The 25,012-nt window shown below is 36.7% G+C and overlaps 1 protein-coding gene across 2 annotated transcripts in view; it reads left to right on the forward strand.

The window, feature by feature from the left end:
- The window catches only part of Gpatch2 (G-patch domain containing 2), a 171,754-nt gene that overhangs the window by 24,962 nt on the left and 121,780 nt on the right, over positions 1 to 25,012 (forward strand). The gene's annotated exons all lie outside the window — the stretch shown is intronic.

Here is a 25,012-nt window from a genome sequence, read left to right on the forward strand (position 1 = left end):
AATAAGATATGTAAGCTGGAATATTTTTCAGCTCCAGCCAATTTATTGCCTTTCTGGGGAAAGAAGCAGAAAGGAGGAAGTATTACTCAGACCTATTTATTCAGGAAGGGTAGGTTTTAGCCATCTTTCCCACTTCCTGACCAGGGATAACTCTTCTTTGAACGCTCTGCAAATATTTTGCGGTGCAACCAGTCTTTTCTGTTTCATTTTTTAAAATATGTGAAATGCCATACTTCCTGTTTTTATTTTTTAACTATATTTGCATATAAATTCTTAGGTTGTTTTGTATTAGTGATGAAATGGCTTGCTGTGAGATGGAATTTTTGAAGATATGATTAATTGATTCCTCAGTGAATCTTTAAAGACATCTAATTTCCAAGCACAGGAGGTTTCTTAAAAGTACTTTTTAGACTATGCTTATCATTTAAAATTTTCCTTCTCTTTTGTACCCAAAGAAGGTTTGAAATATGTTCCAGGATGCTTTTCTTTTTAGAAGAGAAGGCTGCTGCTGGTAATCACGTAGCTCCCTCAAGACTCGGCACTTTCCCCAGTTGCCCTTAGAATGGTGCTGACATTGCCACGATCCCCCATTATTTTCTTTTTTAAATCCAAATCAGGGAAACAGAAATGCTGCAAACACTTTACTTTTTTAAAGAAGCTTCAACTCTGGCTTTTTACCTTTTATGTTGCTGCTATAATTATTCTGATGGTCTATAAAACTCAGTCTTCTAATTTGCCTCAGATATGTCAGATATCTAATATGAGAAAAGTTCAAAATCAATGATGGGTAGAACACTTCCTAATAATATCTCACAAGCACTTTCAGGACTGAAGTCACCTGCAAATCCTCCAGCTGAAGGTCAGTTTGAACAACTGAGAATTCACAAAGAAATCGTGTCAATAGAAAGGTTTCCCTGAACCCTTAGTGAGTGCCAACCTGATATTTTTTGCATGTTATAAGGAAGGAGGATTCTGATAAAGCACACGTGTGCACCAAGAGGTATTTTTCTGTTTTAAGCCAACAAAACTTGTAAGCTTTTTGTCTTTAAAGCACAGTTGTCAAAACACTGTCCTTAGTACTGTCCTTATTTCTGTCCTTTGTAGGAAAATAAAGCAGAATTTTGATAATTTTTTAAATACTAATGACCTGTAATTTAGCAGTATACCATATTTCTCTCAGAATTTCATGTTCAAATCTAATCCTTGGTTAAAAATGTTTATACTATTAAATGCTCCAGATCAATATAATTTTTTTACAGTACTTTTTTTCTTCAGATCTTTCAGATTTGTATAGATTTAAAGCATTAGTCTAGAGATTTTTCTTCAAAATCTAAACTGTTATGTCATATATTTAATCTCATTTTACTTATTTACATATATGATTAGACTTCTCTAATTTTTTGATCTGCAATATGTTAAAGTGTTGTATTTGTTCAATGAACAAATAATTCTTGTTATGTGACTTAAAAACTTGATTTCTTGTTTGTGTTTTTAGCTAGAACTTGCAGATTCAATTGTATACAGAGGTGATGAGGCTTATGATGTCTTCATCCTGCTAGGCTGGGGATCCAAAATCCGTACAACATGTCTTTGTCCTCAAGGACCTTACAGTGACAGTTGGGAAAGGAAGAGAGGAGAAAAGAGCAGCCTATCTTAAGCATTTTTTTTTTTTTTGGTTCAACTTAAATTTGGATTTTACGTGTTATCTTCATCCTCCTATGTTCTTTCCACGTTGGACCTTTCTTTATCTGTCCTTTCAGCCCCTTTTCAGTTTCACCTGTCACTGCCCATGTGTCATTTCTCATAACCTTACATTTCAGTGGTACGTCAGTCTCCCTGGTGTCTCCTTTGATTTTCCTGCCTTTCGTCCACAGCACATATAATTCAACTCCAAGTAAATATTCCTAAAACATGATATTTTTTCTATCCTCACTGCCGTGACTTATTCCACATAGCATCATGATCTCAAGATCTATCTGTTTTCCTCCAAGTGACATAAGTTCATTCTTCTTTATGGCTTAATGAAGTCCTTTGTGTATGTGCACCACATTTTCTTTACCCATTTAATGGGTATTACCCATATTTATTAGGAAGTTTTCCACCACTGGTTAGGTTGCCAGTGTGACCTTAGATAACAACATCTTTTCCAGCCAGTGTTAGTATTTAAATTCTTCTTTGTTTTTAATTTCTTCCTTTGTGTACTTCATGAAAAAGTAGTATACAAGGTCCCATTAAGAGAGCACTGAAGCCCTGACAGGATGCCTACTGTACAGATTTGGGGCTTGCTGGCGTTTTGGTTGAGGGATCTCCAACTATTGCTGTCTTCAAGATTTTCCTGTTGACCAGGTAGAATAGGACAGCGTTGAATTCCCCGGACAACATTCTTGCTGCAAAGCGAGGCCAGGGAGCATTGAGTGCACACTTGCATTGGATTTTCCCGATCCTAGTGAAAGTGTGTCATGTGGTCCATAGGAATGTTCCCTTTCTCTTTTAACTTTTTCCTGTAGTGAATCTTGAGTTGCTGTTGGGCATATGATAGCAGTAGTAACACATGAGTGTATATGGGGTCTAGCGGTGAACTTTCTAAATCCAGACTTTCTCCTAGTGACCTGTTGAGGTGTGGAGAACCTCCGATTCCTAAACTTTTCTGGAGCCTGACACTTTAATAGCTTCCTTCTTGCTGCCTGTTCCCCAGCCCCCAGCACATGGAGAAGGAGCAGCCAGTCTTAACGTCCTTTGGATTTTCCATCTTGGCTGGTGTTTTCTGTCTATTCTCTTGGTTCTTGCGGAGTCATACTTTTTATTCTTTCATTGTCATTTTTCTGGGGCTTTGTGAGAGAGCTGATTGGTGCAACAGTATGATCATTGTGTTGTGTTCATTAGGAAGCCCAAACTTTAATTTTCTCTATTTTGCAAAGTAATACATATAGATATGCAGAGTTTGAAATTCAAATAGGACAAAAATTATCCCCTGGAAAGTCATTCCCTGTGCCCAGTCCTCCCCATTCCAATCTGTGCAAATACAGCATCTGCCTCTCTGCACCTTCTTTTTTTGCGCATGAACAAAATGTCTAAGAGATTATAAACCATACCTTTATTTTTCAATATTTTGCTTTGCTGCATAATATTTCGCTATAGTATATTAAATAATTTTATTTTTCACATCAGTTTTTATGTGTATTTGATCTTAGTAAAGAATATTGTAGTATAAAAAGGCATAAAAACTTGATTATTATTTATAATGTCTAACATTATTTAATTTTCTTACCATACTGTTTGCCAGGTAGTAGTCAAATCTCTTTATGTGTGTTGATTCATTTAATGTTCACATAAAGCCTAATGAGATCAGTATTATTTTCCTCTTTATTTTATAGACCAGGAAACTGAGAGACAAATGGCTTAAACAGCTAATTCAAGGTCACAGCTAGTAACTGGTAGTGATAGGATTTAAACTCTGGCCCTGTGGTCCCCTTTTCAAGTATTTAACTATCAAGCTATGTAGTCCTCACTACAAGAATAAAATATATATTTCCTATTAATTTTATAAACATTGATTAGACCCAACAGACCACTAAAATAATAAGTTAAATATTTTGGTCAGTGCAGTGAAGATATTGGGCAAGTCATTTTTCATTTTTTGATATAATCTTATTAAATGTATATGTTTTATTTTTCCGTGTAACAATTTTTCATCATGTAAATACATTTTCCATTCCTTTGCCTCTCAATTTTTCCTTCTTCCCCTTTGACCTCACCTGCATTTGCTCTCTTGTCCTTTGATATTTATTGATTTCACTTACTAAGTCCTTGTTGACATTTAAATATTTCTTTCTCGAGTTTATCTTACAGCACATTCCTCTGTTTCCTGTTAGCTTTCTGTTCTTTTGAATGATTTTAGGAGTTAGTGACAACAGTGAATATTTGAATCACACTTAACAGTATTTTGTAAGCTACCTTCATAGTGCATATGCTTTCTATTGTGTCAGTAGTATTGTAAACTCCATGTTACGGATCCACGAACAGAGATTTTAAACAATCACCTACATTAAGAAGGGCAGACCTTTTAGGTCTTTTGAGTTTCTTTTCCAAGTTCGAATCTCCAGGAAATGTCCTTCTCTGTGCTTTCAGCTGGAGTTGCAGCGATTTTTGCTTTTCTGAATCTTAACTTTTCAAAACACTATGAAACTTGAAACTTAAATTTCTCATCAAGGTGTAAAAGTTGCCTTACATCAAAATTTGATTGAGTTCTCACATGGAAGAAAGATTTAGAAATTTTTATTGTTGAATGCTAAATTTACCCTTCAAAATCATTACAAGTTGCATGGAAGTAAGCGACTTGGTCCAAAGCACAGAGTTCGTCCTGCCCTCTTCGTACGTGCTGGGATCTAAACCTTTGTTCTCTGCACGGCCCCGCTTCCCCGTAGAGCTTCTAAGGACACTGCTGCTGCGTGCCCACCTCTAGGAATCGACTGTTTTTAGGAACTACCAGTTCACATAGCTCGTTCCCTGGTGGGCTGTACCCTCAGTGTCACCGTCTTTTCTGGGCGAATGATTGTGATCATCTGCTTATTACTGAAATGCTTTTACCTTCCATTGGAACGCTCCTAAAAGTGCCAGCTCTCTGGCAGACAGGAATGTTTCTTCCTCCCGGCTTCTCCCCCTGTATAACTTCCAGCTCCACAGTGTAGCACTGAAAGGCAAGAAGGGCAAGTGGACATTTTATGTCTGAAAAGGGTTAGGTACCTTTGCACACATGCACTCACGCACTTTTCAGATTATCTTATGTCTGATAAATATCCTTGATTTTATTTAGTCATTATGAGGACACAAACATTTTCACAGCAACTATGATCATGAATTTCATTAAAAGTGCATTCAGATATGAATATGTATGAAGAAATTAGATGTTCTAACCATGAATAAATGGCCATCGCTGTGTCTTGAGTGAATTACAGACTTTACTCATTTCTGGACCATTTGTTTTATATATAGATTAAATGTAGATAATTACTCACATGACAGGTTACTTTATTACTTTGATTTACCTTGATATATCTTAAAGTACTACGTGCAGTTAAGGGTGGTTGCTGCAATAATACGGATTCATTAATAACCAATGCTAACATTTGACATAAAATCAGATTGAAAAGTTAGAGTTTGATTTTTGAAATCAGCTTTACCTCTAGTGGTTCTTTTAGCTTAATAAAAGAATGCTGTACATTTTAATTGTGGGTTTTAATTATTTTTAATCTCACATGATAAGTATAAAAATGTTTTGTCACTACTCTAAATCATAGTTAGAAGTATTAGTTTCTGTAGGGGAAACACTTTTGGCTTGTGCTTGTGTGAAAAAATAATGAAATAACTATTTGTTGAAAGCAAATATGCCTCACATGTGATCTACTAATTTTAAACTTTATTTTTGTATTTGTAGAGCGTCTTTAGATGTTCATTGTTCTCCTGTAGACTCCAGCACCGCGTCTAGCAATACTGCATGGTCTAGGAGGCCGTTACACGGTTAAACCGCTCAGGAATTATTTGCACAGTAATTAAGATTCATTACTGGAGGGAACAAAATTGAAAGGTTCCAACCTGGTGTCATGTTTCAATCCCTATTTTTGTTTTTTTGTTTTTCAGTAAGGGTTCCATGTCTCTGGTTCAGAGTGAATTTCACCTGCTCTTTTAGCAGATTTCTTCTGGCTATGTAATGCATTTTATTTAATTTCATAGTTTTTATGATATCCTATCTTAGAGATTGCTAAAAATATAGAAAAATTTTAGAGAACATTTTTGGATTTGATGGATTGCCACTCTTGAGAGGGAAACAAAACACTAAATATTTCTAATCCCGCATTATTTACCGCATGGGTGGTTAAATGCTACTTTAAGCCTCATAAAATTAAAAGGGAGAAATCTGCCAACTGTAGCAGGAATTGGATTTAGGAAGAGCGGTACAGAGCCAAAATATTGCTACAGAATTAAATGTCAAAAATCTTCTTTAATAGTAGATATATAGTTCACAGTGCTTGGTTATGATTAATACATTTAATCTAAATCACTGCAAGTTGCCCTCTCCTTTTCCATAAAATACAATAGGACACAAATCAGTTTTACTGTAGATGGATAACAATTGGAAAATAATGCATCTTCCCGCCCAATAAATTGTCAGTTATACCTTTTAACCAAAATCAATTCATCTTTCCAAAAATTTATTGCAATTTCTAATAATAAATCTCCTCAAATGTTTATTCATTTGGTTTTTGATACATTTGTGCCACTTTTTCTATGGTCTAATGTTTTCTCTTTTGATTCATTGTAAATTAGAAAATCTATTTTGAGTCAATTTTCTAGTTAAGAAGTTAAAATCTATAATCTAGCACCTTCTACACTCTCCTTTGTACACATTAATACCCTTGAACTTGAACTTAAATGCAATCCAGTAAATTCTCTCAGAAGGAGATTAAAAGACTTTTCAGTGTAACTTCTTGACTAAGGGCCAGATTTCATAAAACAAGCACTTAGGAGGTTGTTAGATGATAGTTGCCAGAGATTCATTTTGAATCAGAGGTGTAGGGGGCGGATTGTGGGGTGCTGCTCTTATTTTGTATAAGTGTTCAGCACAGAGAGGAAGTACCTACTTGAATTAGGGTCTAATATCGGTCCTAACAGGAGCCTACTTTTCTGTTGATAGCAGGAACCCAAAAGTGGCATTAAAAAGAAGCAGAAATACTCACCTGTATTCTATGTCTTCGACAGATATCTTCTCTTTATTAAGCTTAATCTCCAGGTATACGTTTTTAATTTCTATATGCATTTTCAGATTGTTCTACTTAAATGTGTCCTAAGTATGTCTATCAGTTTGGTTTTTCCACACGTTCTACATTCTAGATTGTAGTCATCATTGTCTAAAATTCTGGATAAGGTGCATTAACTTGCCCTATTCTTTATAGTCATAAGTAAGACTTAAATATGATTTTTTTCAGTATTGTATAGAATATGACTACTGGTCATTTTATTTATTTATTTATTTATTTATTTATTTATATTTTTTTGGTACTGGGGATCAAACTTATGTCCTTGCGCTTGTGCAGCAGGCGGTGAAACCACTGAGCTAAATCCCCGGCTCTGGTCATTTTAATTTTATAGCTCTCTTATTTCATAATGAAGTCATATTGCTGCTTACTGTCCCCTTTTTGTACCTTTATTTCCATGTTGCTTTTATATAAAATTTGAAAATGAAAATAACAGTTCACTTTCTCATTCATTTAATGAAAATGTGTTTGCAATCAACTGTTCTGGTCTAGGTGTTAACACTCTACTTTTTAATTTATACCAACACAATCTCTTAACATAGAATTTCAGAATGGTTATGAGTAGGAACAAAAGTGGTAATAAGTAGTTTGACTCAAACTAGTAATCTACTGGCACATTTATGTGATATGATGAATGCTATAAGATGCTATATGATTAATTTACCATTTAAAGAATCAAATGTGTATAACCAGCATAGAATTCAGTGTGTGGACCAATGACACAGTGAACAAAATGTTTTCTAAGGAAAAGATACGATATTAATTACAGGTCTCACATATTTTTTTTAAAAATCATTTAATTGTACACGTTTCCCTCTTTTTTTTTTTTTTTTTTTTTTTTTTTGGTACTGGGGATTGAACTCGGGACCTTGCACTTGCAAGGCAGGCACTGGAACCACTGAGCTAAATCCCTGGCCCAGGTCTCACATATTTATCTAAAAATCATGCTTATTTTAAATGTTGTAAACTTATTAAAATTTTTTGATATGTGGATTTTTTAAAACATAATATTATTTTGGGCTGAGTTAATTTCTATGTTAACTAAGTACGTGTTTTAATAAATTTAGCTGTCTGTAAAACTTGGAAAGTAACACTCTGATTCATTTTTCCCGTAACGTGACATATAAATAAATCAAATCGTGCTTCCTTAAGTTAAAAAAGATCTACTAAAATGCTTATGCCTTTCTCTGAAAATACTGAAAAGAACACTTTGTGATACTTGGTTATCTTAAAATCACTGGTTAATATAGAATAAATGTGTTGCACAGTGTTCAGAGGTTTCTCTATTACTATTGATAAGGAAGGTGTGAGTGATTCCTTTAATATTGCAGTTGTCACCTTTGCATGATGGTTCTCAGTTTTGTGAAGGACAAGTTTATCAGACCCACCTTCCAGAAGGAGTGTGGGTGTAGGGAGAAGTAACTGATGAAACCAGTGAGGAAGAGTGGCCAGTTCAGTGGGATGATTTCATAGCCCAGCATTCTTCACTTTGCTGCTCTGCCTCTCTGATATTTCCAGGTGACTGTGGACTCATCCTAGTGACTGCAGTGCTGCTGTTTCTTATCATAGTTTTAAGAATTGTCAGGGAAATTTTACAATTTTCACACAAAGTGAATGATTTTGAGCAGATCAGTTGTTCATCTATACACACTTCCCCTGGGTCTCTAATTGAATCTCCGGCCGTTGACGCAGCTGGGTGTTCAGTCTGTTTAATCGCTTCTTCTCTACGTTCTTTTACATCACTGTCAGCTGTCCTCAAACTGTGATGTGATTCTTGCGATGCTTTTGACTTCTAATGAAAATCTTTTAGTGCCAAACAACATATAAATTCTTTTTCTTTCCACTCTAGTTAATTGCCCTTAGGACCTCAACTTATTTTTCTGTCTTCCTATCCCAGTTCTCCCAGTTGAAACCTCCTGAATATCCATCCACTTTCCAGCTTCTGTCATTTGGCTTAGTTATTTTAACCATTTGAACCATTACCCTAATTCCACAAGATGCATCTTAGTTACAATTGCTTGTGAAGTCTTTCCTGCAGGGGGCCGGCGGGGGAGGCGCCTCTTCTCCTTCAGAGGCATCTCCTCCATCACTCCCTCCATCACCGGCAGAACCCTGTTTTAGCCTCTTCTTTTACAGTGCAAAGTGAATAGAACGAGAAAACAAAATAGCCTTTCTCAGTCCTTGGAGAAGTTACTTTTTGAGCTTCAGTTTCCTCTTGCTTGAAATAGGGATAATAAAAGAGAAGATGAAATAATGTATGTAATAGGACTTTGTGAACTATTAGGAATTATTATTATCATTTAGCTCAAGCATTCAAACCTCAAATGCCATTAGCCCAATAGCAAGTGCAATCCCTAGCTAAAGGTATTCAGATGCAAAACTTATGAAGATAACGTGATGGCCAAGAAAGAGGGAAAAGCCTATTTACTGGCCAGATACTGCTGCTTCATCTTTCTTGCCACCGCCCAAAGCTCTGAAGTCCACTTTCATGAGTGTCTTTCATTGCACTGTCCAGAACTGACTCAAACATTTACCTTTCGTGATCATTTTGACCACAGAGAAGAGCTAGAACTCACAGTGCCAGATCCCACAAACAAGGGATGAGGACACACCATGATACTTTCACCAGCCTGCTTTTCGTAGGGTGCCACAGGGCAGCAGCATTTGTATTTTTTATCACACTTCATAAAGATACTCGACAAAGAGGGCTTCCAGAACTGCTCCAGAAAGTGGCAAGAATGATGGGATAAATGTGTTCTAAATGAGGAGAAATATTTTGAGGGAGATATGGGAGAACATGTCTTTTAATACAATAAGTTTAAAACAGTTTTTTAAAACACTATATTTTGATTACATATATATGTATTACATATGTATATATATGTTTGTATAAACTTTTATATGTATGTCATACATGTTTTGCTTTAAAATTTGGAGACATTTACAAACACTAGTCCATTTCAGCTCAGGGCATACTTATTGAAGATTAATCAGCAAGTATTCATGGAATATTACATGTGTTCTAGGCACCATTCTGCATGCTCTGGGTGCATCAGTACAAACACAAAAGTTCCGTTCTTCGTGCAGCTTGCGTTGTATCAGGCACTCCCTGTTACGTCAGTCAGTCACTTGGCTAGGAATTATGTATACACAGTTGCACATTTCACTCCTGGCCTCATAAGCACTTGCACCCAAATCATAGAACTAGGTATAAAGATGTGTAGCATAAAGTCAAGTTGTATGAAAGAGATGCTGAGTTGTAGGAGGTACGGTACCTCACTCAGTGTTAGGGATGGGGCAAGGAAATGTTGAAAGTTGTCCATGCAAGATGAGTAAAGTGGATGGATTTTTCCATGGGGCCTAGGAAATGCGTACTGTTTATTTTCTCATTTTTAGGGATTTAAATAGATCTGACCCAATATATTAGAAGCTACTAAAAAACATACATTTAGATACAACCAATTATTGGATCTTTAACTGGAAGTAGTATAGATTTATTCAATAATAAAAGCCAGGGATTAGTGTGTCTGTGCTCTTTGTATTTAATTTTTGAGTTTTTTCCCCATGCTTACCAGTGAAGGGCTGGCGGTGCCTCGGCAGGGAAGTGGAACCTCAAAGCAGTCTTCAAAAGCAGTGGTCTTTACCCAGGTGCAGAGCCATGGGGTGGGCGCCGTGGACAGAAAGCATGCCAAGCAGGGACGAGTGCCCTGCAGCCGTGTGGTGTGTGCTGGCCCCCCAGTGAGGCCTCTGGAGAGGAACTTGTAAAGAGGTGGAGGCCTGAGACAGATGGGGAAGGGGTGGGCCATGGGGTACCTGGGGCTTAGGTTAATGGAGGCAATCGATCAGGGCTTCTGGGAGATTTTGAGATAGCTGCATTTGACAGCTAGGCTCATTTTATCCCATATAAGAGAAACCACTCTTAATAGCATGGAGCAGGACTAAGTAACTTGCTTCTGGGATTTGGTCCCACTGGAAGGTTCACTTTTTACCCCTTCCCATACATAATGATTGCTCCTTCACAGAAAGTGTTTTTAAAATGTACTTGTTACATTACTTGCAGTCTAATTTATGTAAACAGATGAGTTTGCATAACCATCATTCGTCACATCATTAATAATATTTTTGTTGTATTTAAAATGTGGAGTGTGGGTTTTATGTGTTCATAATAAAATACTGCTTAACTTGTCTTCCCCATTAAATTGTTATCTCCCTTAGTGGGTGGATTTTCCCTGGTGGTATCAGCTGACAATCATCCGTTAACTGTTACTGTCTTAGAATTGGTTCTTCTAGGAAGTTAGGGTCTCTTTCGGCTGTTAGGTGCTGTGGTTTGGGTGAGTAATGACACTAAGAAAAAGGAGCCACAAAGAAAGTACTACTGCATTGAAGTTTTCAGAGAATGTCACATACTAGATGGACTGTTAAATTTTAATAAAGTGCTTAAGTAAGAGAAAGAAACTTCAGCCTTTTTGATGATGAAATCATCCGAATAGTCATCAGTAATTAAAAACACAACTATGTTCTTGAAAAAGCAACTATTCCCATCCGTAGCCCCCCAGGAGGTAGATGAGTGCTCTGGCTTGTTTTCTTCCACTTCTCACTGCGTATAGTGCACAGCACTGGCCAGGGCTCTGCATGCATTCAGTCGTTGCTCTCAGTTGTCCCAGTGAAGGGTCTGTCGTGCTCTAAGATTCTTACATTCTCTTCTTCACTGGCGCATCTTTTCCATCCCCTTCTACATCCTCTTGGTCCCTCTCTGCCATCCAGTCCCCAGGTCCCCATTGGTCTCCTTCCCCAGGGTTCTGAGACTCTCCCAACTTCATCCTCCTCGTTCCTCTGCACCTTAGTCACCTTGACATCTGTCAACACTCCATGCTGCTTCTCTTTCTTGTGCCGTCTCCATTTCCCTTCATTCCTGCTGTTCTCCCCTCTCTCTATCTCTTTTCTTGGGTTCTCTTTTTCCTGCTTCTTAGATAATTGGCATTCTCATGTTTGTTTTGGCTGCTTTGGTTTCATTGCGGGTTTTGCTTTTAATAAGACTTTTCTGTCTGTACTTTTTCTTTGCTCTGTTGCTTCTATGCATAAAGCAGCTAGATCTCGTCTTTAGTTCCATGTACCTCTAACCTAGTGATTCTCAGTACATGTCCATCCTAGTGCACCACAGCAATGATGATATTTTATTTCAGTGTGTTGATTCACTCCATCAGCACTTCTTAACCCTGGGTGATGGCACGCACAGTTTGAAAATCTCACCAAGGGAATTCTGGAGGATGACCTGTGGCCACAGCCATGGCTCCTCTCAGCCCGATCTCTGCCTTTCCTCTCTCCACTTAAGAGTCACTATGTTACTTCTTCAAAATTTCTGCTTTTTTTCTGGCCATCTCTGTAAGGCTATCATGGTGATTTAATTTGATACTCTATTATTTATTCTCTTCTCCTTTAAAGCATGTCCAAATCTTTTCTTGAAGATTGTTTAGATAAATAATAGTTGTTTTGACCATATTTAAAGTGAAAATTATCACAGTTCAAGAACAGAAAGGTATGGAGATTGATTGTGAAGCAGGTACTCTACTGAGAACTAGAAGACCAAAGCTAATGAATGATTGATGTCTTTAATCTTAAGCAAACTCCAGCCAATCATTTGGGATGTGCAGACTTATTATGCATAGCTAAGATGAGTTGTAGGTGCCACAACAGACACATAAGCCAATTGCATTATCGGGACCAGAATGAAGAAAATGAGCCCTTTTACCAGGGGAGATCACAGAGGTCATTTCCGCAGTGCTTTTGGCTGACTGGGTTTCCATCAAGGAACATCATGAGGGGTAGTATTTAATATAACAACCCAGCGATATGCAGTGCTAGATTTGACCATGTTCTTAAGTCATTGTATTAAAAATGGTTTGGTCCTCTTTAATTTTTCTTACAATCTGTTAGCAAATCCTGAAATATTACATTATTGCTAAAATCTTTATCTTTTCTTTCCATTTCTACTACCTCTATTGTGTGTGTGTGCATGCACACATATGGGCATGTGTGTATATAGGTATACGTGTATAAAATTATAATATATGTGTGTATACACTATACATATACTCACATTTTGAGTTTAAAGAATGGTTCTCATACAGCTTAAGAAATAAATGTATAAACCTTCCATAAATCTTCTCCTAGAGGTGAGTACTGTCAAGAATTTTATACTGATCACGTTTTATTTTGATAGCTTTCTGTTTATTTAACATTGTATAGTTCTATATGTATATGTAGCCTGTGGACAATACCATGTTGTGTATTTGGACCGTTCCAAGTTTTTAACTGTTACAAGCATTGCTGCTTTTCCTTTGCATGTCATCTCATTCACCTCTTCCCAGGTGCTAGTGGGACATACCAGAAAGTGCATACTTTCACTTTATGGAATTTAGCAATGAAATGAACTGTAGCTTCAAATGTCAACACTGATGCATCTCAGAAAACAAACGTTGATGAGAAAAAAAGAAAGTTACAGAAGAAAGGGTAGTGTAAGAGCCCTTCTATATAAATATACGCCCAAACAGGCAAAATTGAAGGTGCTATTGAAATAGATTAAATTTCCTGATGAATTTAAACTTTTAAAACTCTTTAATAATACTCTTTATCTTACAAGGTATGTTGTACATTATGTTGATACAACTACTATAACTTTGATTTATTTTTTTCTGCCTTTCTGTGTTCTTTTGTTTGGCTTATATGGTTTTTAAATAGCATAGTATTGGATGTAAAGGAATCTACCATGACAATTTCTACCCTATTAGTAACGATGTCAGATTTTCATTTATTGTGATTTTTGATATATGGACTTCTTTCTGTCAACCAACTTCATGTTTTCGATTTTTGTTCTCTTTGAAAACTTGTTTTCTCCGTTCCTTTTTCGCTGCTATCTTCCCTGCCCTCACTGTTTTCTCCCTTCCTTCTATTTATTTGAAAACCAGATAGATTGCTTGCTTTCTTCCATCCCTTCTGATACCATTGAGATTTCGCTTTGCAACTTAATAGCTTTTAAAATCTGATGTTTTAAACCCATCCTAAGGACCTTAGAATGCTAATTGGACTCCTCCATCCCATACTTAGAACATTCTCTTGCTTTCTGATCTTGTTTTGTAACCTGTGAATCAGATACTAGCATTAATGTACTAGTTCTACAAGGTATGTCAGATTCCCTCTCACTGTTTCTTCTTCTATTTCAGAGTTGGCAGAATCTTTTTTTCCCTTCTTTCAATATATTCTTAGAAGGTCATTTATGAAATTCTAAAACTAACACATTTACTGTTTTATATCCAGAACTAGGTTTACTTTACCCGTATTCGCCATCTTCGTGTCTGTGTGACAGAATACCTGAGCTGCACAATTTACAGGAGGAGAAAGTTATTCTGACCCACATTTCTGAGGGTTCAGTTCATGGTCCCTGGGCCCCTTCACTGTGGGCCTGAGGAAGACTGAACATCATGGCAGGTAATGCTGCGTGGAACAAAGTGACCTCAGGATGGCCAGGAAACAGAGGGAGTAAGAGAGCCAGAGAGGTAGGGGTCAGGAACCAGGTACACCCTTGAGGGCCACACCCCGGGACCTGCTCCATCCAATCAGGAGCTACCTTTCAACAAGCCCTTTGAGCTATGAACTCATCAAGGAAGCTATCAACTCATGCGTGAAGTTAGAGCCTGGATTCCAGACACGCCCTATTGCTCACCTCCGAATGCTCTTACACTGGGAACCAAGCCCCCAGCATAATAGCTTTTGGGGGACATTTAGATCCACAGCGTAACAGCTCTCTTTCACGAAAAACAGTATCTCCAAGTATACAAATCTAGGTAAAGCATTTTTCTTAACACTTTGACAACACTCATACTGTCTTCTGGCGTTCACTGTCACTGTGAGAAATCTGATCCGATGAACAAATAACATTTTCTTTTTCTTCTGTGGATTTTTCTAAGGAGAAAATATTTTTTGTGTTTAATACTCTGAGGTTCATAATGATATGTGTAGATATGAATTTATTTAATGTGCTCCTTTAATGTATGCTTCTCATATCTGATAATTACTCTCTTTAATTGATTCTTTAAAACATTTTAGCCCTTATATAAATGTTGACTTTCATTTTCAGTCCAGTATCTGTCCAGACAGACATATACTGTGGTTTCTTGTTTTATTCTCAGTGTCTCCCAGGCTTTGCTCCTGGTTTTCATTCCATTGACTTTCTGTGCCACATTATAGGTAATTTCCTCAGCTCTGCTTTCTAGTTAAATAATTCTCTTTTATCTTTATCTAATCTGCCATTTTATTCATTCCTTCTGTTAGTAGGAATAATGTAATCCATATAGTAATTATTTATGAAGTGTTAGTAGTCTTTGATTTATCTGTTTTTTATTCCATCTTAATCTAGTGCACGCTTCGGCAGCACATACAAAATTGAAACGATATTCCATCTTATCTAAAAATAAATTTAAAAGACTCAAAAAATTCCAATAAATGCCTCCATAATGAAGTTAGCCATATATGGTACCCTTATAATGATGGAATATTTCAGTAGTCTTATTTTTGTTACAGTATGAATTCTACAGTCTCCAGTGGTCCTATTTAATCACAATTAAATATAGTTTATCTTGGACAGTTAAATGAGAGTAAGGTATCAGATTACCTAAGAAACCAACTCGGTGATGCAGATCCCTAACAGTGCCTTTGTTTACTGAGCTGCTGGGCGGTTGTGTCGTGATGTTTATGTACTTTTCACATCTGGTCTTTCATGACACGTTATCTTTAGCTCTACAATATATCATTGTTGCAGCGTCCTTTATTAAGCACTGCCATAACATTTTATACCACCTTTTTTTTTCTTTTGGTACCAGGCATCGAACTCGGGACCTTGTGCTTGGTGAGGCAGGCGGTGGAACCACTGAGCTAAATCCCCAGCCCCAACCTTTTTAAAAAATAGATAAAAGCCTTTATTTCTAAAATATGGCTTAATTACACTCCTGGTGTGCTAAGGTGGTTATACCAACTTTTATGTTGGGTATCTTTCTTTTTTGGGGGGGGGGCGGGGAACACCAGGGATTGAACTCGGGACCTTGTCCTGGCAAGGCAGGCACTGGAACCACTGAGCTAAATCCCCGGCCCCAAGGGATATCTTTCTTTTTGAAAAGTAAGATTGTGGTGTTGCCTTTTCCGCCATTCATTTTTGGGGGTGTTGATTACCTGAATTTTTTCTCTTTTTACAAATTTTCATCAGATGATTTGAGAATGTAAAATAAATTTTCCAAAGAATGCTCTTAAGTAAAGCCCATCTTTATAATCCCTGTTATTAACAAAAACATTTTGACATCAAAGTAGTATGATTTTAAATTAATTTTTATAAAAATAGTTTATAAAGGACTTGGTAAAAAAATTTTAAAATACTATAAAATTATCATTGTTTGTAATCACTATAGGGTTTACATTGTGCTTTTCTTCCAAAAAGTGCCAAGCATTGTACTGGTAACTTCTCAAGTTTGTCTCTTCTGTGATCAAGAAGAAAGCATGCAGTAAAATTGTGACAAGGGGGAAGAGAAGAAAAGAAAAGAAGCAGGCAGCGTGAGCTTTGGTAGCTCGTGTAATAACGCCCAGCCAGCAGAGGCCTTTCGCTTCTGTGTCTTAAACTCATCTCACATAGCTTCTGCTTTTTGTTTGCTAATTCTCACCTCTCACGGACCAGAGGTAATTTTGGGCAGAAAGGAAAAGGATCAAAAAAAAAAAAAAGAAAAAAGAAGGGAAATTTGCCACAGTTTCCAGTAGTTAGCATTGCTTCCCCGGAAAGCACTCCAGAGCTTGCTCGGTGTGGTGTGTGTGTGTGTGCGCGCGTGCATGTGTGCCACACATGTGCTCAGTCACACGAGAATACCCTCTCCTCCCCGTCTCCTGACCAGTGAGGAGAGAAGGGCCTTGCAGACCGCTTGGCCCGTTTGTGCCAATAGCATCATGTACTTCCGGGTCAGCGGGAGCAGATTCCTTTTTGACCCTTAACCTCTTTTAGCTTGAATTTCTCTCTTCCTTATCTTCCAACTTGGCCTTTATTGAGGGCCTTTTTCTGCAAGATCTTGTAATAGTTACTAATGTTTATTTGTAGTTTACTAACCTGTCAAATGAAAGCTTTGAAATCACTGATTTCTAGGATGTTCCCCGAACTTGTCAACCTCAGGACCAATAAAAATACATCAAAGGGAAAGACAAGGTGCTGGCTGTGAGGGGAGAGTACTTCCCAGAGGTCGACTTGTGCTTTCCTGTGTTCTTCAGACGATCACAGTGTACCTGCACCTTGTTAAAATGCAAACTGACTCACTCGGACCTGGCAGAGCCAGAGATTCATGCGGCTGGCAGAGCTGCTGGCTCTAAGAGGCAGAGCTGGAGAGAAGAGGTGGGGAAAGAGGCTTTAAAGGAGAAAGAGAGTGGAACATCACTGAAGGCAAAGCTGACCCTAATCATAAAGAGAAATCATCACAGGATGAGAGAATGAGATCTCTTCCTGTGATTTTGAAGTGATGTGAAAGTCTTTGCTGTGGTCATGAGCATTTACAAGTCTTTGTTTTATGAGATTTTTTTTTAGTAAATTTCTCTATTGTGTAAAAAAACTAAGTTTAAAGGTTAGCTTACTAGTGATCAGTCAAGATCTGTAGTTTTTGGCTTTCATATAATATCATGGATTATATCATGCTATTTGTATAATGGTATGTGGTAAATACTGGAGTACGGACACTGCTGATTTGTTTAAATTCGAGATAGATTTGAGTTATGATATCATTTGCTAAAGTTAAACTTACACATCAATAAGAAATTTATTGAAGGAAACAGAAAGGTAAATACTTGGGCTTATCTGTGGAAGTGATACAAATGCATGAAATCAATGATTATTTCTGGTTTTGTATCATGAAAAAGTTTATACATAATAGTAAAATTCCTGTTATAATCATCGTAGTTTGCTCTTGTTTATAGTAAATCTTTGGAATTTATGGTGTTATGCTTTCAGTACATCTTACTTTGCTAGCTGCATATGGCTGGTGGCTACCATCTTGGATACCACAACCAGTGCCTTTATCCACACAGAAACATCACTGAGATTAAGGCTACTTTCGTTTCTTCCCTTTTTCCCATTTCATTTGGAAAGATCAAAATAGGTTATAGATGTATATAAAAATAGAAGTTTTTATCAGCAGCAGATAGGTGGTGCCCTGGTTGCAGGCTTTGACAGATTCTCAATGAAATTCAGTTTATCTGGTGCTTATAAATATATTTCAGTAAATTTTGTAAAGATTGTCCTATATGTGACAAAATATAAATTTTAATGCTCAAAATTTAGTATTTGACATTCACTTTTAAGTGTTGGTCAGCCTCAGTGTTATGTCTCAACATTTAAACTCTTGATTTTTATGTGCTAAGTGCATAGATTTACTGCTGCAGTTTGAACATTTTTAAATTAAAATATATCTTTCATTCAGGATGTATTGATTTGCACATCTCTATGTCAATATTAAGTCAAGCGAATTTTCCAATAAGTTAAAAAGATCTGGCAGGCCAAGTTAAATTTATTAGATTTTCCAGAGGGTTTTATTTTTTCTCGTCTGTGTTTGGGCATCTCTTTTTTTTTCATTTTTGATTACGATTTTATTTTTAAAGTAGTACTGAAATTTAATAATATATTCCTAGTCCTCCTTCTTTTGTTGTGAATGAATTATCATTGGAAACTTTGATATTCCTTAATATGTTCTTGATTTTCTTTGGTACTGTTTTTTTAAAGAATATAAGTTAATTATTTTCACATTATTATACAATAGCCTTCTTTGTATTTTATTTGTATCCAAAATTAAGTCATTTTCCTTTATATCTTTGTTTTTCAAGTGTAGGTAAAAATTATAGTTTTTAAAAATCAGAAAGTGAAGCAAGACTACCCCAGTTCATTAGAAATGTAGTTTTCGTGAAGATTAAAACGATTTAGGCCTAATCCATCATCATTTCAACGGTACACCCAAGGAAAGCATCTACAGTAGATCTACAATAGATCTGCAGTAGATCTACAATAGATTGCCTAAGTGAGCACTGAGTGTTCCCTAGCCCAGGTCATCATTGCTGGGTCCTCAGGACGTGTGAGGGCATCACAGGTCCTGAATTCAAACCTCAGGAACATGGACTCCAGTGCCCTCCATTTGCCAAGGTGTGTTACTCCGAGCTCATTCATATTTTCATGGTAATGATTTTACATGGGTATTTTTGACTTCCATAAATACATCCATTCTGTACCATTAATCCAAGTAGACTTTAAAGTCAAAAATGTAGTAAATATACTTAACATCAAAATATGTGAATTGTGTGATAGAGAAATGATAGTGTTATTCAGTCAGTAAAATATCAGTAAAATGGATAAAAACTTTGATGCATGAAGAAAATGACCGAAAATGGTACCAATTTAACCGAGATTTTTGTGAATTAATTCATGGTATTATTTGCACTTTACATTGGTAATCCTCCTCCTGCTGTTAAATCGGATCTCCCTACTTCTTTGTGGTTTTTTGCTGGAGACAGTGAGCATTACAGTATAATGAAAATACAGTTTTTAAATAATACTTTGGCACTGGTGACTAGTACCATTTTTAGATTCCTTAATTTTGACCACTTAACATCTCAGGAATAAAAGTGCCATGTAACAAAACTGAATTTTGTCTGTGGGCAAAATAACTTTCTAATTTCAGTAGAAATACTGAGCTAACATTTTATAATAGCTGAAGCCAGCACTAGTTGAATATTATGCTAAGTTTTTACACAAGCACGCTCATTTAACCTCACAGCAACCATATAACATGAGTATTATAGCTTAGTACAGATTGGGAAATCAAGACATAGGTTAAGTAATTTCCTCAAGGTCGTGAAGCTTTCAAGCAAGTGGCAGTGCCCAGACTTGAGGTCTCTCCAGATGAGGAGATGAAGCTCTCAAGCAGGAAGTGTGTTGCCGCCTCGTGCAGTAGGGATGTTTGGCTTCATAACCACGTGCATTACCTTTTCTCACAATGTAGGGGTAGTACAAAAGGGAATTTGCCAGCTTACAATATGATCATGAATTTTTAAGAAACCTTTGATGTCATTATGTTTCCAGGGGTCCTTTATTTATAAACAGGTGCAGATTTCTATTAAATCTTTGTTAAGCTGTTGAATATACACTTGTATAATACTCTTAGGTGAAAATATTATCCAATTAGCAAATATAATTTGTATTTTGCCAGGCGTGATATTAGCAATTAATCTACTACATGTGCCTACTTTAGAATTTTTTAAAACTTGGTGCAGAGAAACAAAACAATGTTAAAAAACCAAATGATGATCACCACTGCTTGCTATATATTCAGTCATCTGCTTAATCCTGACCCCCCTCGCATTGTCAATACCCATCTAATTCCACTTTAACAACAGTAATTGGCTGATGGAGTAAAAGATATAGATTTGTTTTCTTGATGACTCCTTGACTTTCTTCCTCTGGTAATACTAATAGAATTCCAAATCCGTCCTGGAGCGATCATGTCATGAGTGGGTCAGCAGTCGTGTCAAGGTCTTATTGGAAACTTCATAGCCAACATCTTAATTTAGATTTCGCTATCTTTTTCACTTGTATGTGCAATTGTAAGCAATTTTTCCAAGTCTCAACTCTCCATTATAACAGAATTCATTTAATTCAAAGGGGGATCGCTGTGCATGTGAATTACATGACTGGCTGCAGTGGAGAAAATAGGATATGTAAGAATCTAGGAGCCTAATTTGTATGCTTATACATATGTCTTTCTTTTTTGAAATTACATAGGAGGAACAAAAATAGGAAAACTTACACTGATTTTCTTTCTGCAGTAAGTATTACTTTCTTTATGTTATGCAGTTTGTGGTAATGAAATGTGATTTAGCAGTATTAAGTTCAAATAAAGTGTAATTCTATTTTAAATAGGGCCTTGATTATTGAATCAATCAGTTTGATGTAGGAATTCCAATTTTACTTCTTTCATTGACAGGAAAAATGTGTATTCATAATAAGAACATTTTTAAAAATTATTAAAATACTTAGAATTTTTGAGATAGGAGCAAAAGCATTTATATACTGAGGTATAGATATAAAGCTGAGTATATGATATATATCCTTATGTATGTATAAATTCACCTATGTATAGGTATATTTTTATAAATTTCCATTTTCTTTGCTCATAACCTTGATAAACATAATTCTATCAACTGCATTTTTCTGCATAAAGATCCACTATACTGGCTGGTTTTTAAATAGTAATGGGTGATAAAAATTTGAATCTATTAGATCTGGATTTTTAAAAACTGGAGTTTTGAAAAACCTCACTCCAAAATAGGAACACTGGGTTAAAAGACAGGAGCCGCTAGCTTTTAGGACTCCAGAAATGAACTTCTGTAGGGCCTGAAAGCAATGGCAGTCTGATTTTCCTTTAAGGTTTTACATTTCATAATTTGTTCCAAGATTCTTTTATTTAATGGGAGTCTAGAACAACCCCTTGCACTGGCTTGTTTGTTTGTTATCCTCCAAGTGGGGAGACTGTACAGGACTAGGAGCGAGGCTGTATTATCATACTAATAGGTTTCTGGCGCTGCCATTTATTTGTTTGGAAGGCCAAAGCAATCAAATTGGAAGCACATAAAGAATCAGTAACAGTCTTCCCATGTCAGGGCGCATTGATCTTCTACATCAGTTGTATTTTAAATCTGAGCCAACTGGAATTTTGACCAATAAATCCAAAATTTTATTTTGGCCAAGTGCACTTACTTAGTTTTGTCTTTTTCTTGGGGCTATTTTTTGGTTATTTTAAAAAGCAGAACTGATATAAATTCAGGTGATCTGTTTCCTTCCTAAGGTAATGATTGAGAGGATTTTTTAATGTCATTCGGGTGGTTGTATCAGGGACTTAACAGTGACAGCTTTTTCCAGGACTAGGGGGAAAAGAAAGCAAAACAGCACTTCGTAGTGGACAGAACAAGAGACCAGGGTCAGGGCTTGAGTTCTAATCCCAGCTTTGCAGAAACTGCCACTATGATTTGGAGCATGGCACTTAAGCATTTGACAGGAAGGGAACTTCTCTGTTTCTTCATTTGTAACAGTGAGGAAGCTGCATGTTTTTATTTTGTTTTTTAAATCTGTAAGTGATATAAGTGCCAGGCCCAAATTACTTCTTAGATCTAGAAAAACGGTATAAATAAATAGCACAATGTTTTCAGACTCATATGTGGGTCTATCAGGAAATAAGGGGAAAACAACAGTCTTTTATATTTTATATTCCTCTTATCCCTGAATAAGATCTTGAATGTCGACTGCTTTTATAGTTGCTTAGGTAAGAATACATTTTGGAGCAGAACAAAACAAAACAAAGTAAAACCCAGACTCAAATTCTGGTTGAACTTGTCTCTTACTGAAGGAGTGATTTGGAGCTGTCCACTTAACTTTCTGCACCTCAGTTTCTGATTTTACAAGTGAGGATGGTAATATTTCCCTGGGGAAGTTTAAGGGAGCTGAGAGGATGAATGAGCATGACATGTAAAGTGCCTGCAAATGTTAATTTCCCCCCTTTCTCTCTTATGAAGAAAGGTAGGACTATCCCATTTATAGTTTGTCTCACTTTGACAGGTTGCTAGCCTGTGTATCTAGAATTAGATACACAGTCCAGCCCTAGACACGGTCAGGCCATGGATCCACGTCACAGGCATGCATAGTGAGGTGCTGCTGGACTTGAACTCTTGGGGATCCCCAGTAGAGCTCCTGGCTGTCCTTGGATCAGTTACAGGGGTCTTGGTTTTGATTGAAGTTTCTATGGCTACTGTGTTAGCACTTGGGGAAAAGACCATTGAGAAAACTAGACTGTGGCAACTGAATGTATAGAAATGTAAAAAGGCACACTGTGTTTTTATCCTTCAAAGGATGTTATTCCTGACCACTGTATTCCTTTTCTTTGTTCAGCATTTAAGAAACCATCTAATCTAAGAAGTAGTACTTCAGTGTTAGGTACTTCTAAGAATAATCTTTCTTTGTCTTATTATCTAGTTATTTGGATCTTGTTTCCATGTCAGGACTGTTTTCTTTTTGAAAATCATCTCTGCAGATATCATTCCTGCAAAGCAAACCATCCTTATGTTCTCTGCAAAATAATTAAGAAAATATGTTTAGCTGAGTTATTAATTGAGCTTTTTCTACTGCTTGTTCTGTGAGCATTGGAGTCCAGACCGTTGACACTATTTGAACATATTTCTGTAGTATAATTAACAGCCACAATAGGTTGATTCTGAAAAGGACATCTAGCAGTTTTGACACTGAGAATTAATTATAAGAGAAAAGACAGATTTGTGTTCTGGCTAGAATTAACTAGCAGTTCAAAACATAAGCATTCACCTTGGGCTCTTATAACAAAAAATGACCCTCCTTTTCTTAATAACTAGCTTGAAAGTTTATTTAAACAGCTCATCTGCTCATCAGCTCTCTTTTGTCTGTTTAATTTAATTTTGAAAATAGTTCTTCGTTTTCTTGGATCACTCCAGTGATCATGTTTGTTGAATTTTTAGAAGATCACATTTTATTTGTGTTTAAGTGGTTCTGATACTTATCAGAGGTCATTCATTCTAGGAGGAAGGGGATGACATTCAACTTAACATTTCTTCCCAATTTTAAAGAATCTCTTTAATTAAAGAGGTGAAAATTGTACTGGTCCTTTGCAAAGAATGGTGAGCCATAAAATGCTGGCACCATAGTTTACTGCTTTTTTTTTCCAAGTAACTACAATTATTTTAATGCTTTTAATGAATCCTTCCCCATTTTGCAACAACAAAGACCCTCTTGGAATGTCTCACATTGGTTAATCCAGAGAAACACCATGATTGTGGGGTTAATTCTGAGTGCACAAAGAACTACTGGAGGGGACAGGGAGGGCATCTGTTGGATAAGCTTTCAATATGATGAGAATGATAACAGATCTGCCATTTGTGCAAAAGACAAGTCATTTTTTACAGTATTTGACTTTAAAAAGTGTCACTTTGTGTAAAAAGCACATTTTAGATGAATGAGATGAATGAGTTATGAACTCTAGTGTCTTTTTGCAGTTTTAGGGTTTTGGACGTCAGGATATCTTGCTCTTGTTTGAACTTATCTTAAGTGAGTACAAAAATTACATTTGAAATTTATTTTTATAAAGATCCTGAGACACGAGGTCATGGGACAGTCTTGGTACATCCCGGACTGACTAACTCAGAACCTCAGGGGGCAGAACCCACACACTCCGTTACAGAAAGAAAAAGATTTGGCAGTTCTAAGCTGCAACCAGGGTGAGCAAAGAATTGAAGAAAGAATCAGGAAGATCTGTGGCTAAAGTCTGGCTCTTAATTTATTCTTTTTGGGAATTTGGACAAAGCATTTTCGTCTTTAACAAGATTCACATTTTTCACTGGGGCTGTCATGCAGATTAAGGGATTGTGCAGCACCTGGCATAATGATTGATGCTGCTCAGCAAATACTGGATGCCCATTCCTCCAGAAACAGTAGGTTGCAATTTCTACACATTGTTCTGATGCCATTACATTTACCTTTGTGTCTAGACTTCATGGAAACTCTGCAACGTAATCAGAGAAAATTTTAAGCTTAGTTTTTATTTCTTCCTTTTAGTGACCTGAAATCTGGCTTCAAAGTCCAAGTAGTCTAGTTTTACCCCCAGGGATTTCACAGAATATGTTAGACCCCCCTTTTCACAAGACCTGCATGTAAGTTGGAATTCTCGCGGCTCTGTAAAGCCTCTCAAAGCCTTGGTGTTTTCCTTCCTAAGACAGGAGTGATGTTGTGGGCAAAGGCAGCAAACGGAGAGGGGCCAGATGCAGTTCCACAGGTGCTGGGCGGTTTTACACTTTAACTGGTTCAGACTAGATCACCTAATTTCTTTCCAGTTATTTTTCACACTTGGAGAAACCCACACAGCTTTCTGATTGACCTTTTTGAAATGTGCTTGTTAATGTCTTCCAAAAGTGCCTCAGAGTAAAATACTATTAAATTTACTCGATATTTTTCTTTTGCTCTGGAAACACAAATGACTTTAAAACAACCTAATGTTGCTTCGTTTTAGGGTGGCAAAAGGAGCATGTCACTTTAAATTTGGCAGGAAGGGTGACATTACAGC

Source organism: Heterocephalus glaber, unplaced genomic scaffold, assembly GCF_053883595.1.
Source record: "Heterocephalus glaber isolate CG9 unplaced genomic scaffold, H.glaber_assembly_v1.0 deba00001067, whole genome shotgun sequence".
NCBI lineage: Eukaryota > Metazoa > Chordata > Mammalia > Rodentia > Bathyergidae > Heterocephalus > Heterocephalus glaber.